This window comes from Camelus ferus, chromosome 18 (genome assembly GCF_009834535.1).
Source record: "Camelus ferus isolate YT-003-E chromosome 18, BCGSAC_Cfer_1.0, whole genome shotgun sequence".
NCBI classification, from domain to species: domain Eukaryota; kingdom Metazoa; phylum Chordata; class Mammalia; order Artiodactyla; family Camelidae; genus Camelus; species Camelus ferus.
Window position 1 is genome coordinate 18754523 of NC_045713.1, and position 13549 is coordinate 18768071.

Here is a 13549-nt window from a genome sequence, read left to right on the forward strand (position 1 = left end):
CTCTACAACTATGGAGGAAGAGGAAGAAATAGTGTCACTGAACCCCAGTGAAAGCTGGAGAAATGAGGAAGGGGTGAAATTCTGATTATCAATTCCAGTGCATGTGTGTGTGGTTTTGGGAGCTCTCTGCCAGAAATGGGGACAAAGACCAAGTATATATTTCTTATTGCAAATCACAGCATCACAGGAGACCACCTCACAGATGCTACAGGCACGCATAGGGAGATAAAGCCATTGCCAGAGGTGTGACGCAGAGCAGGGAAGGAGGGAAAAGAATGTCCTGGCTTTCCTCTCTCCCCCTCTGATCTCCGGCCCATCCTACCTGTGTCTGAACCCAAGTGGGAGCCAGAGGGCAAGGGAGCCTCCAGGGCAGAGAGAAGGGATCTGGGGGTGGAGGGCAGATGACAACCAGCCCAGGGTGACAGGCCCTAAAGCACCATCTCTGAACCCCAGGGATCTGAGGAACTGTTGGAAAACCCCTTCCTAGGTGGGACACTGAACAGTTTTCTGGGGCAGAGGCAGGTCGGGACCCCTGGAAGTTCCATGGCTTCTGAGGGATCTTTGCTGAGATTCTTAATGGCTGAGACAAGAGAAGAAAAAGAAATTAAACTCTGTGCCAGAGCTTACCATGTGCTGGGTGATTTCATTGGTATTTTCTCATTTAATTTTATTACAGTCCTGGAGAGAAGAGCACCATTACCTTCGATTTAGATCTAGGATGAGGGCAAGTGGTTGGTGACATCAATGGGTGACATTTTTCCAGACTGGAGAAAAGCCTGCTGGGGTGTAATGCTAAGTACTCCACTCATTATTCTGGGATAGATCCAAACTCATGTCTTTACTGGCCAATCCCTAGGCAGATCCTCCAACTTTCAAAATCGAGTATTTTGATTCCTACCACCTCTGGCTTTGCAAAGCACACAGATCTGGTGTGTCTCCATGTGTGGGAATCCCATCAGACTTCTAGGCCCAGCCTTGGATTCTTGATTCTCCTGATCTTCTTAAAGCTCACCGGAGAAACAACCTAGAGCTTCAGAGTCTGAGTGAACACCAGTTAAATCTTCTAAATTATAGCCATGGAGCAAATTACATCAACAGAAGCCTACATAGATGACTCTAGAGGCATATAAGAAGATCTGAACTTCTTGTTTTGATTTTGAATGCTGATTCTACCCCTTATCAGCTGTGTGATCTTAGGCAAGTCACTTAACCTCTCTGAGCCAGTTACTGGCCCTGTCAGTAACTGGAGTCACACCCACCTCACATGTCAGTGCTGGTCTTTTTCTCTTAATCAACGCTCTTGAGTTGAACTCCTCATGGCTTTAAACACCACCCAGATGCCAGTGGCCCCCAAATTTACATCTTCAGTGTGGGTCTATTCTGTGAACTCCTTAAGTGCTTATAAAAGCTTATAGAGGATTGCTTACCTAAAACCTCCACTTGAGTGTCTAATGGGCATATCAGACTTGGCATGTCCCCAGGTAAATTCTTTATCTTTCTCCCCAAACCTGCCCCACCCCTAGCCTTCCCATATCAGAAAGTGACAATTTGGTTCTTATAGTTAGGCCAAAAACCTTGGTGATGTCAGATCCCCTCTCTGACACCCTCCTATCCAAAATGTTAAGACATCCTGTTGGTTTTATCTCAAAAGATACTCAGCAACTGACCACTCCCCTCCATGTCTCCCATCACCCTGGTTCAGACTCTGTTATCTCTCACCTGGCAGGTGCGGGAGCCTCCTCAGTGGCCTCCCTGTTCCCACCACTGCCCCCGCAGCCTGTCTTTTCCCCAGCAGCCAGAAAGGCCCTTTGCAAAGGCAGGGCCCTCCAACGGCTCTCCATTGATTCAGAGCAAAAGTGCTTAAGATCACCTGGCAGGAGCTGGCCCTGTTTCCTCTCTGACCTCCCCTCCCACCCTCTCCCCATCACATGCTCTGCTCCAGCCACACTGGCTTCTCAGGGGTTCCCAGAACATGCCAGACATGATCTGGTTTTAAGGCCTTTGTCTTGGCTTTGTCCTTCTCTGGAGTTCCCTCCCCCACGTAGCGCATGGCTGGCTGCCTCACTTCCCTCAGGCTCCTGCTCAGACGGCACCTTCTGGAGAGGCCACCCTGCAGGAAGGAGCATTTCCTATCCTCGCTTTCCTGCTTTATGTTCCTCCATAAAACCTAACACTACAGATTAGTCTAGAGTCTGTCTCTCCTCAGGAGATGTTCACCTCCCGGAGGACAGGTGACTGGCACTTTATTTGTTTCCTGGTTGGGTGCGTGGTTAATGTTCAACAAATATTGGTGGAATAAATGAATAAATTTAATAGCATTGTGAGGTAGACCCTTTATTCCCATTTTATTTACTTTTTTCTTTTAGATTTTTCTTTTTATTTCCTTTTTTTTTTTTAAGGTTTTTCTTTTGTAGGGGGAATTATGTTTATTTTTGGAAGTGGTACTGGGGGTTGAACTCAGCTTAGCACATGAGAGATATATATATACATACCCTCTTGAGATATACCTTCCCCCATTCCCATTTTAAAAGTCAGGAAAACTGAGACTCAGAAATGTGCCCAAGTGCACACACTTAATGACACAGAGTCACTTCCAGGCTGGTCCATCTGACTTCAAGGCCCAGACCCTTACTCCTGACTAATGGGTTGCCTGTCAGCCGTTATATTCATGACATCAACCGACATGAGGTATGTTCTCACATGAAAATTAATTTTGGAAGTGAGTGCCAGGAAAACACTGGACTCCTCTGAGGAATTACTGGGTTTCTTGTGTTAGTTCCTTTTTGACTAAGAGAACTCATCATGTAAATTGTCCCCTCTGGGGTCAGCCCCAGGAAGCTCATAGTCAAATGTGGAGTTGGTCACTTTATTTGCCCTTTCTTAGGCTTGGATTTTTTTTTTCTCATTTTTTATTAACCTTTTCATCTTTTTAAAAAACTGAGATGTAATTGACATATAACATTATATTAGTTTCAGGTATACAGCAATGATCTTTTCATGTGTCTGTTGGCCATTTGAATGTCTTCTTTGGGAACAAGTCTATTCAGATCATCTGCCTATTTTTAATGATGGGTTTTTTTTTTTTTTTTTTTGATGGTTTCTTTTGCTGTGAAGAAGCTTTTTAGTTTGATGTAAACCCACTTACTTATATTTCTTTTTGGTGTCAAATCCAAAAAGTCATTGTGAAGGCTAATGTCAAGGAGCTTATCACTTAAGTTTTCTTCTAGGAGTTTTATGGTTTCAGGACTTACATTCGTTTTGAGGTTTTTTGTTTGTTTGTTTATTTGTTTGTTTGTTTTTGTATGGTATAAGATATGGGTGGTTTTATTCTTTTGCATGTGGCTGTCTAGTTTTCCCAGCATCGTTTATTGAAAAGACTGCCCTTTCTCCATTGTATATTCTTAGCTTTGTTATTGTAAATTAATTGACTGTATTTTATGGGTTTATTTCTGGGCTGTCTATTCTATTCCATTGATCTTTGTGTCTGTTTTATGCCAATACCATACTGTTTTTTTGGGGTCACTTTTTTTTTTTTTTGTAAGGGGAGGTAATTAGGTTTATTTATTTATTTATCCTTAGAGGAAGTACTGGGGATTGAACCCAAGACCTCATGCATACTAAGCATGTGCTCTACCGCTTGAGCTATACTCTCTCCCCCCATACTGTTTTGATTATTTTAGCTTTATAATATAGTTTGAAATCAGGAAGTGTGATGCCTCCAGCTTTGTTCTTCTTTCTCAAGATTACATTGGCTATTTTTTAGTTGCTGTCTTCCTGACATGGTTGGCTTGGGTCTCTTGGATTGATCTGCTGTGTCTCTGTGGTGAGGGCTACTCACTATCCACCAAAATCCACTTAACCCTTCACCCCATGGGAACATGGCTGAATTACATTTCCCAACCTCCCTTGCAGTTAGGCATGGTCATCCAATATGTTTTCCCCAAAAGGATATGATGGAATTGATGTTTAGGACTTCTAGTCTTAGGCTTAAGAAGATGGGCAAGGCATGCTTTCTCCATGCTCTCTTTTCCTTCTGGCTAGTTAGAACTCAAGACAGCAGACATGCCCTAGTGAAAGGCAGAACGATGACTAGGAAGGGGCCTGGGTCCCTGAATGACGTGAGGTGCTGAGCTCCTCACTGACCACCACCACTTAACTTGGACATGTTCCATTAACCTGCTTTATTCTTTCAGAAACCACATTGTTGGATCTTTTGTTACAGCAGCATCACTTCACCTGATATAATGCAGGTGAAGTGTCTCTCATATGTTCTCCTCCACCCTCCATTTTTGAGGGATTCTATTTTCCGGGATAGTTACTCTGTTTTATGTTTCAACATTTTATTAAATCAGTATCCCGGTTTTAATTTTTAAGGATTCAGTCTTGTACTCTAATTATTTCTTTTCATGGCATCCTGTTCTTATTTTAAGGAGGCCATATGTTCTCAAACTTCTCTAAGAATATCAGAATTTTCTTTCTTTTTTTGTATAAATTCTATTGCTTCTTCCAGGATTACTTTTCATTTTGTTCATGTACTTATGATGCTTTTGGCTGCAGTAACTAAAGATCAAACTTATAGGAAGTCCACAGGAGGAGACAGGTGGGATTCAGGGCCCACTGATCTGGTTTTCATAATTCCTCAAGGACCCCATGCTGTTTATTTCCATGCTCTGCACCCAAAACATTGTTAGCATCCTAGGGCTGGTTCTTCTCAGAGTTGTGGGATGTGTCCTTACTCATGGCTGGTGAGAAAAGAGAAGTCATTTGCCCTGTTATGTTTGTTTTTGTTTTTTGTTTTTTTGTTTTTTTAAGTAAGGAAGACCTTTCCATTAAGCTTATATCTCAGTGGCCAGAATTGGGTCACATTCCCTTTCCTGACCCAACTGTGGGTGGAGGTGGTGGTTGTTGCTCTCAGACTCTCTCCTGGAGCTGCAGGAGGGTGTCAGTGCACTGATATGCAAGGTGGTGGCCTCTGAAAAAACCGTTAGGAAAGAGGGAGGCAAGATGGATGATTGGGTCAGTTTATCTGGATTTCAAGCTCAAGCGCTTTCAAGTTTCAGGGCTTTTTTGAATGTCTGGTATTTCTTTAAAGTCTATTCATACTTCAGGGTGAGCTCATGAAAAGCTATTTGGTGTTTTAGGTACCAGAGTAGAACTTCCCAAATTGAAGACTGAACTTTCCAGTTTTTCCTTTTTTTTTTTTTTAAGGGGAAAAAAACCTCTTGGATTAGGCTCAGAGTTTTTATCAGCAAGATCAAGTATCCAGAGCCTAGAAGAAAATGAGTCAATGCCTTCTAAGTTCTAAAGAAAATGATTTTTAGCCTAGAATTCTGTATCAAGCAAATGTGAGAATAAAGACATATTTAAGTGCAAGATTATTTAGAAAGCTTATCTTCTTCTTAGGAAGTGACTTGAGGATGTGTTCCAGCAAAAATGAGGGGATAAGCCATGAAAGAAGAGGATGTGGGATGCAGGAAACAGGGGACCCCACTTGGGAAGGAAATAGCCACCAGTCCCAGGATGAAGCTGTGTAGCCATTGGGAGATGCAGGGGGGCGGGTAGGCCACACAGAGCAAGCAATTAGGAAAAGCCATTAGAAACTTTAGAAAAAATTAAATGATGTATAGTTAAGAATGGGTAATCACAGTAAATTATTAGGCTGTGCACTGAACAATATTTATATAATCTTTAAAAGGAGAGAAAATTAGTAGCTCTTCATTTTTAGACTCAAACTCTGGACCAGATGGTGCTGATCTTGAATTTTGGAGATGATGGAAATGTTCTGCTTTTGTGCTATCTGGTGCGGTAGCCATTAGCCACATGTGGTTTTTGAGCACTTGAAAGGTAGCTGGCTAGTTGCAGCCAAGGAACTGAATTTTAAATCTTAATGAGCTTTAATGAATTTAAATTAAAATAGCCCCGTGTGGCTAGTGACTGCTACATTGGACAGGCAGCTCTGGACAATGCAAAGAAGAGAATGCGAGTTTTAGCTACTTTAAGCATTGCAACAATTAATGTACACATACCAGAAATTGGGCAGAAGAGAGATCAGGGATGGGAAGCCACAGAGTGATAATCATGAATTTATAGCAGCCAATGTTTACATGGCACTCAGGGTCTTTTAAAAAAGAGACAACAGACCCAAAATAGAGTCACTTCTGTTAAGCCAAGTCACCAAAACCAAAACTTAATACCTAACTTAATTCAGCTTCTCCCAGGCGTGAAGTTTTAAATTAATCAGCATGGAAGTTCTTGATCAACACTGGTGGGGTAGTTTTCCTGATTAGACCCCAGCTTTTCCTGATCCCTGCCTCTAAGAGGTGTCCTTGCCTGAAATAATCCTTTTTTCTCTTTTGCTAATCGTCTCCTGGTCCTGCCCCATTTCTGCCAATAAAAGTCTTCCATGTACACAGCCCCTCAGAGTACCTCTCTGCTTACTAGGTGGGATGCTGCCTGACTCAGGATCATTTAATAAAGCTAATTAAGCTTTGAACAGTGTCAGTATCATAGCCAATGAGGTTTATCTGAGGCATGATTATTGCTAATTGAAAAAAAAAAGCCAATTAGATCCTCAAATTTACTCAATTGAATTGTGTTCTTTAACGGGTTGCTGGCACTGTTTCCAGTGCTCCCCCGGTCCAAAATCACTGAATCCTCGGGGCAAGGCTAGCCCATCTCACAGATCAGCAACCTGAGGCACCGGAAGGTGACATTTGTTGCCCAGGGTCACACACTCAGTCAGTGGCTGAGCCTGGGTCTGGCCCCAGGAAGTCTGGCCCCAGAGTTCACTCCCTCAACCACTGTACCACTGCACCTGACAACTGATACTGAAAATGACCATGGGGAGCTATTATTTACAGCAACAAAAACAACTTTAGTGACAGTTACAAAGGGCCTAAAAAGAGGGTTATAGTTGACCTGGGAAGTGGGACAGGGCCAGTGGGTCAAATCCTCTTCCATTGGAGCTAGAAGCCAGTAGACAAGATGGATATATCAAGAAATAGCAGAACTTGGGGGAGGGTATATAGCTCAGTGGTAGAGCACATGCTTAGCATGCACAAGGTCCTGGGTTCAAATCCCAGTGAAAAAAAAGAAGAAAAAAAAGAAATAGCAGAATTAGCATATTGTTGAGGGATATTGTCGAAGGATATTGATATCTGTTGACCCACCAGAAGAATTCAGTTAAAGGGATTAAAAATGGTTCCTTTCCAGGACCATGACTTGGGAGGGAAAGGGGAGGAGTATTACCATTCATGATAAACACCCTGTGCTTATAGTATGCATTACCTTAATAAAAATTAAAAACCATTATGTTCAATGATAAATTAGTACATAAGTGTCTTTCTGATCAGATGGAAAGTGGGGACAAGGGCTGCCTGACTTGTCAATCCTGTTCCTGGAGAGGGTTGTGGATGAGAGGAAAGGGCCCCAGGCCTTGGGGGCCAGATAGGACGTCACAATTCATCTCTTACAGCATCAGTCATTATTTACCAGGCTCTTACTTAGGGACCCCTCACACTATCTAATTTAATCCTCCCAAGAACTTTGAAAAATAGCATTATTGTCCCTATTTACAGATGAAAAAACAGGCAGAGAGATGACAGGACTAACCGAAGGCCACACAGACAGTAGGTGATGCAGCTCAGGTACCCAGACCCTTCTTCTGAGGCTTCCCTGGCCTTGGGTTTGGGGCAAGGAGGAGGCTCTCCCACTCCAGCTCCTGTCTGTCTGCGTGTCTGCCTGGAAACAGCTCCTCAGAGACCTGCAGAAGGTCAGAGCTCAAAGTCCAAACCCTAATGGGAGATGGGAGTCTGGGGAGGGAAGAAACACTACCTTCATTGAACACCAGTTGGTCGCATCAGTCCTGCACCTGAGAACATCTGATGACCTCGCATGACTTCCTGGAGGTCTGCGGGCTGGGTGGAGGCTTCAAAGTTTAAGGCACACCCAGTGCTCACGGCAACCCGTCCCTGCCTGGTCCCTTTCTGGCCTCCTTGCCTTCAAGGGCACAGTTCTTCAGCCTGATGCCCTCTTCCTTCTCTCTGCCAGAAGACTCCTTGTCAGCCAGTAAACGTCACTGAGCACCTCTTGTGTACCAAGAACTGTCCAGGTTCTGGTGGCAGAGCAGCAAACAGACACACATCCATGCTCTCGTGGGGCTTATGTTCCAGCAGTGGCAGAGAGACAGAAACAAAATAAGAAAGGAAACAAGGCAGTGTATTAGGTGAGAAAGTGCCAGAGAGAGAAAGCGGGGGTGGGGGATGGGGTGTGTAGGCCAAAGGGAGGGGTACAATTTTAAACAGCCAGGCAAAGCCATTTAGATATCTGGGTGAAGAGGCTTCCAGAAGGGGCCACAGATGGCACAAAAGCCCCAGGGCTCAGATTCTCCAGGGACATCACGGAGGCCTGGGTGGCAGCAGCAGAGGGAATGAGGGTCAGAGTGGGTATGGCCTTGCCGTCCACTTTGAGGACTCAGGCTTTTCCTCTGAGTGGGGTGGGAGCTGTCTCAGGGTTTAGAGCAGGGGACGGGTGGGATCAGATGTTTGATCTGGGTCCTTCTGGCTGCTCCGTGGATAAGAGCCTGAAGGGAGGTGGGGAAAGACAAGGCATTAGGCTAGATGGGTAGCAGTGAAGGTGGGGAAGAGTAGTCAGATTCTGGATCTTTCTATGTTTTATATGTTCTTGTATTTTGAAAAATTTCAAACACAGAGAAGTTACAAGAATGATACAGTCCACCCATTGACCCTTCACATGGCTTCATTACCTTTTTTTTTTAACCTGCCCCTTTGTTATATGCCTGAGCACATGATAGGTGGGTGATGGAGTTACATTTTCAGTCCAGCATCTCCATACATCTTAAAAACTCCGTAGTTCTCAGAAGCTTTGTCTGGGTCCTCTTTGTTCCTGACTCTGGGGAAATATAATGACCCCACTCAGCATTTTTGTTGACGACTGCTAACTAGAGGCCTTTTTCTCTTCTTTTATGAGCACCCGAGACGAGATCTGAGATTTGCAAGATGGGCATTCCTGCTTTTTCATTTAATAGTTGAGTTCTTTTCAAATTTCAAGTGTGGGTTCCATCTCCAGTACCTCCTCTAAAAATCAATAAACCTAATTACCTCCCCCTCCTGCCAAAATAAAAAATAAAGTAATACAATAACAAATATCAGGTGCTAAATAAATACAGGGAATTAATGACTCAGGAAAGTGTTAAAATATGTGAGGTTACTGATTTGTTATAAAAGTATGTAATGCAGGAACTGTAAACTGGAAGAGATGCACAGGGAAGGTATGGGGAAAGGGACCGGAGCTTCCATGCCCCGCCCCCAGCACCTCTCCCGCACGTCTGTATTCACCCACCCGCAAGCTCCTTCACTGCATATTATTTTGCCCCATATGCTTTATTTTATCTCCTATATTTTTATTGTTATTATTTTGTATGTGTGTGTGAAACTATTTAAGAGGAACTTTCTGCATTGTGTACCATCAATCCTACATACTTCAAACATGTATTTCCTGCAAACTAGGAATATAACCATAATACATTTATCAAATTCAGGAAAGTTAATCTTAATTCAGTACTATTATATACTCTACGGTCTATTTGAATTTTGCCAGTTATCCCCATGGTCTCCTTTATAGCATTCTCCCCCGCCCCCAAATCTAAGACCCAATCCAGGATGCCATATTGCATTTAGTTGTCACATGTCTTTATTCTTTTAAGATCTGGAAGAATGTCTCTGGTTTTCTTTGTCCTTCCTAACACTGACATTTTTGAAGATTATAGGCCGGCTGTTTTGTAAAATGTCTTTCAATTTGGGTCTGCCTGATATTTCTTGAAACTTAGATTCAGGTTATGCATTTTTTGCTAGGACAGAAGTGATGCTGGGTCTTTCTCTATGCATCATACCTGAAGCCTCCATCACTGGTCATGTGAACTCTGATCACTTGGTTAAGATGATGTCTGTTAGTTTTCTCCACCGTAAAATTGCTACTTTTCCTTGGTAATGAATACGTAGCTTGTGGGGAAATAATTTAAGACTATAAAAATATCCTCTATGCACCCCTGACGTCGCTACTCCAATTTCACCCAATGGTTTTAAACATCATTCCTACCTGAGTCAATTATTATCATGGTGGTTGTAAACTGGTCCTTTTTAAACTTTACATTCCTTCTACAATTTTATGTTAGGTTTCCTACTGTAAAAGAACTTTCCCTATGCTCCTTCCTCCCTTCCACCTCCCTTCCTTCCTTCTTCACTCTGGGTCTCTCTAATATTTTCAGAATCAATATGAACTCATGGGTTCTTTTTTCATTCAACGTGTTAGTTGATCACAGCCATTATTCATTCTGATGCTCAAGGTCCCCCTGCTTGGGCCGGAGGAGCTTCTTCAAGCTAGTTCCTTGTCCTTTGATACAGTTCCATCATTCTTGGAGCACTGCCTTACTTTCTGATGCAATAACATGTTCCAGGTTCTTCTTTCCTTTCCCCTCCTCCTTATTTACTTATTGAAGAATAATTGACCTACAACACTGTTAGTTCCAGGTGCACAACATAGTGGTTTGATATTTCATTACATTACAAAATTTATCACCACGGCAAGTCTCATTACCATCTGTCACCACACTAAGTTACTACAATATTATTGACTCTATTCCCCTTGTGGTACATTTCATCCCCATTAGTCTTTCTTTTTTTTTTAATGATGGCACTGGGGATTGAACGCAGGACCTCGTGCATGCTAAGCACACACTCTACCACTGAGCTGTACCCCCAATTCCCCCCCCCTTAATTTTGTAACTGAATCTTCATACCACAAACTCCCTCATCTATTTCATCCATTCCTCCCACCACCTTCTCCTCTAGCAATCACCAGTTTATTCTCTGTATCTATGAGTCTGTTTCTGTTTCATTATGTTTGTTCATTTGTTTTGTTTTTTAGATTTCACATATAAATGAAATTATATGGTATTTGTCTTTCTCTGTCTGACTTATTTTACTTAGCACAATGCCCTCTAGGTCCATCCACATTGTCGCAAATGGCAAGATTTTGTTCTTTTTTAATGGCTGAGTAATATTCCAGTGTTTATATATACCACCTCTTCTTCCATTTATCTATCAGTGGACACTTAGCCAGGATGTGGTTATCAGACACTAGCCCCATTTTGAAGGTAGAGAGTGCAGAATTTACAGATTGGATGTAGGCTGTAGGAGAAAGAGAAGTGATCCTATGCCCCTTAGCCTTTAAAGATGTTGCTTCTCTGCAGTCTTCTTAGACACTCCCTAAGGCTGAACCTTGCCCCTATTTTAATGAGTATTCTATTATTTGAATTATTTATCCATAAGCATGTGTCTAAATGCAACATAGTTATTAAGTATCAGATGGCGGTACTATCTGGGAGATCCTTATTCTTGGCCTGGGGTCCTTAGACCAACATGGTTTTGGAGTTCATCTCTAGCGCTGGCTGGTTGTCTGAGCCTAGCCAATTCTCCTAACTGTTTTGTTTCTCAGTTTCTTTACCTGTTAAAGTTCAGGGAATGATCTGAATGATCAGAGTTGTTGTGAAGAGTAAGTGCTTTGTGAATGCAAAGTGCTGGCCCATTCGAAATGCCTAGGGCACATGACTTAACCTCCCTGTACCTTAGCTTCCTCACCTGTAAAATGGGCTTGCTATAAGGAGCAGCTGGAATCATGCGCAGAGAACCTTCAGTTCTGTACCTGGCCAACTGCTGCTACTGAATTTCTAAGTATTGTGTTTCTGCGATGTCTTGAGGGCAGGGCCCATTCCTTGTTCATATTTTCATCATCTCTCCCTCCACCCCAGGGTCTACACACTGTGCTGGTCAGATCGTTTCTTGAGTGCTTCAGGCCAGAGCCTGGACCCAGCGACATCCTCTCCACTCGCCCCAGAACTGAGGCTTAACATCGGGCCTGGGGAGTGTACCACTTTGTCAGCAGCAATTTAGTTGAAATGACAGTTTTGTCAACAATGAATTTTGCTTCAGTGATTTTTTTTTAAAGGTTGAGAAATTGGGCATCTTTATGCCATCTTACAAACATTTTTTTAGATATATTGGAATTAAAATTTTTTTAACCTCCAGTTACTTTGCCGCCAATTGTTCCTACTTTTCTGTTTGCAACGACAAAATGTGGAAACAACCTAATGTCTTACAATGGAATGGTTTCCTCCCTTCCTTCCTTCTTTTTGTTCATACTATCTGATCTTTCTTTCTTTCTTTCTTTTTCTTTTTTTTTTTTTTTGGGCAGGGGAAGGTAATTAGGTTTATTTATTGATTTAATGGAGGTACTGGGGATTGAACCCAGGATCTTGTGCATGCTCCTTCTTTTTGTTCAGTTAAAAAAAAAGGAAAGTGAGAGAACGTATATACAATAAAATTGAATACTATAATAACATACATGTGTATATGCATGTATAGCCATTGTTACAACTGTCTATCTGGTGGCAGACGTACAGAGCCTTTTCACTTCATACACTCCTGCCTGCTGGGAGAGGCAATCCAGCCTGGCCCTGAGCATCCCTGCATTCTCACTGATATGCCAATACAAGGTCCTGGATGCTCTGTATCCAGGCCATCTCTCAGGGTTGAGTAACCCTGTGGGGGTGAAGTAACATCTCCCTTCAGGACAAATAGCAGGCTCAAAAAGGGGGAAATTCCCCAAGCTCAGTGTTCCTCAGCTGTGAGGCCAGCCCCTCTGTGTCAGCCCTGTGGGACTCAGGGGCAAGCGGAACTGAAGCAGACCCAGTGTCCCTGCCGTTAGCTGAGCGATGAGTAGTGGGTTCCTGTGTCTCTGACCCAGGAATCTCACATCTTTGTCAGACTAACTCGTTAGCTTATGAGTGGGATACAATCCCAGGCCTTGACGTTGGCCTCTTTCAATCATCTTTCATGTACATGTATTATTACTTTCAAACATGAAAGTCAGTTTTGATTTTTTTTTAAAAGAAAGGCACCTGCCTCCCCAAACCATACACATATCAAAAGTCAAAGCTCATACCTACCCAAAAATCTTGGTAATATCTCAGTAGATACTTATCCAGACTATCTTCCATGTAGATTCCCACATTTTCATTAGTCTTCTGTAAAAATAAGATCATAGCGTATACAGTGCCTAATAACCACCTGGATTTAGTCAGGCGGTCCACAACTGGGGGCCATTGTGGTAACCACCCCACATCAGCTTCTTGGGAAGTCAAGAGCCCACCAGGGATTTCACACAGCTTGCAAAGGCTTTCGCTGCCATCACCCAGAGTTGGGGGCTTCCTCTTGCCCCTGTACTTCCTGGGAGCTCTCAGGGCAGAAAAAGTGCTAGCTTTGGGTCCTGGCTTAACAGCTGGGGGACCACAAATGCAAAGGAAACCACCTACTCCTCCCATCTCCTCCTCTGCACCCCCTGGGTCTCAAGCACACATTTCCATCACCCCTGCTCTGACTCTATCCCCGCTTCACCCCTTGGCATCCCATTTCTCCAGCAAGACCCAGGCATCCTCATTCCAGACCCCACCCACCATCCCCACCGGCCTCAG

General features: G+C 43.1%; 1 non-coding gene across 1 annotated transcript; it reads left to right on the top strand.

Moving 5' to 3' along the window:
- The first annotated feature begins 6484 nt into the window (after positions 1-6484).
- LOC116657668 lies at positions 6485-6627 on the top strand. The gene has a single exon (XR_004312865.1). It is a non-coding gene; the product is annotated as a U4 spliceosomal RNA (small nuclear RNA).
- The last annotated feature ends 6922 nt before the right edge of the window (positions 6628-13549 follow it).